The sequence below is a fragment of the Lissotriton helveticus genome, chromosome 5_1 (assembly GCF_964261635.1).
Source record: "Lissotriton helveticus chromosome 5_1, aLisHel1.1, whole genome shotgun sequence".
Taxonomy (NCBI): domain Eukaryota; kingdom Metazoa; phylum Chordata; class Amphibia; order Caudata; family Salamandridae; genus Lissotriton; species Lissotriton helveticus.
The window spans coordinates 1,661,033,242-1,661,035,161 of record NC_136065.1 but is presented as its reverse complement, the minus strand read 5'-3'; positions in this window follow the sequence as shown (position 1 = coordinate 1,661,035,161).

Sequence of the window (1,920 nt, the reverse complement as noted above, 5' to 3'; positions counted from 1 at the left end):
TATTATAATATAATATTAATAAGTAATAAATGTATTCTTGTAACATTTCATAATTTAATACAGCTTCTAAAATAATTTCATCATTTTTTTCATTTCCTGATTATCAAATTCAAAAGTCATATTATCATACTCTATGTCATCTAATGCTTCCACAAAATCAAAATCCAAGATTTCGTCTAGGAAATCACAACTGATATCTGCAGCATTTCTTCCTCTTCATTCTAGCTATTCACAAAAAAGTATGCTCAGTTCTTCTATGACACGGTTATTAATTTCGAAACCGTCTTCCAACTTGTTTTGTTGATTTTCCATACTGTACTTCTTATGTTGTAGGTCCTTGTACAAAAACAAAAACACTTTATTTTATCGTTACTGTAATATCAGCATATGTGGTGATTCATATAAAATATATTAAATATTTTTCTTGGAAATGAAGCAACAATATTTTGTACTTGAGTGTATATTATTTTAAAAACATTCAAATAAATACAGTGTCACTATGCATTGTGTGAAGTCCTTTATTTAGCATATACAGGAATATGTTACCTTTGATTGTAATGACATACAAGCCAAAACAAGATAGAACACTGCAAGTAAAGCACATTACATAATGGTACAAAGCATCTCATTGGAATGTTGTGTATTATGATAACATACACAACTCACATATAAAATGATTTCAGAAACTTCCGAGAACATTTGAATATTTAAAAGGGTAAAGTAAGAGGTGAAGAACACAGGTAAGACGTTACATCTCAGGATGCAAGAATGGATGAAAAGGGTGGTCCAAGATCTCCATGTACAATGCCCAGTGGAGAAGTTTTAAAAACGGGTACACTCAAGCAATTCTATAATGTGCAATAAGTGCTGACGAGAACACCACACAGAATGGGCAAGAACAGATAAAATAATGGGTTGTATGTGCTTGGACCATGATGAGAATACACTGTAGGAGGACCGCGATCAATTGCAAAGATTAAATACTTAAGACATAGCAAAACAAGGGGGCAACAAGGGCCTGGAGGGTCCAAGAGTGGTGGAGGCTGGGTTTCTTAACCCGTGTCCTACCTACTGTGTTGCAAACTTAAAACAGTGACGACAGGAGTGCCTTACTTTGACTCCCCCATTACGTTGTCAAGTAGGGTGGAGGGAGGAAAAGGAAAGGAGTAAACTACATGTCTACAGATGTACTGCTATGTTCAGAACACTGGATCAAGCACTGAATAAACAAAGTCAGATACAAAAGAAGATACACCAACAAGGCTACAAAAAAGATACACAAAGGAAAGCTACAAAACTAAGACAGCGAATCTTGAACACAAACTGGTAAGTCAGCAAAAGAACAAAAAGGCTAAGAACACTGCAACGGACGCTACGCTCTGGAACTCATTGTCACGTCCATGAAACTGTGCGGGCAGCTGGTAGGAGCCTACACAGGATGATGGCAGGATGAGGCCCCTAGAGAAGCTTGGGGGAGTAGCTGTCCCCGGGCTACAAGGTGGGGCCGTGAGCCCCCCCGCATACTTCAAAATAAAACCCCGGGGAGTGATGTTCCCCGGGGCTCGGAGGTCCTTACAAGCCCCCCATTATGGAAAAAAATAGCCCCTGAGATTTGGCTAATTAAGAATAAAACGAACTTCTAGTTTTTTTTTCCTTTTCCACCACGTACGATACACGTACCCCACGATTTCTTTTTAGAAAAAATAAAAAATTGGGGGCCTAAAGATCCATTTAGGACCCCCAGAGCAGGCCTAGAGGGTCAGGATGTTTCTACCCTGCCCCCTTTCCTTATGTTTCAACTTTGTTTTACTGTTTTCTTGTGACTCAGTTCTACCGAGGCACAAGATGGCTGCCTACACTTCCTGGTTTGGAGTGTTGACAAACAGCTGACATCCAATCAACATGCAGCTCGTGCTCGTA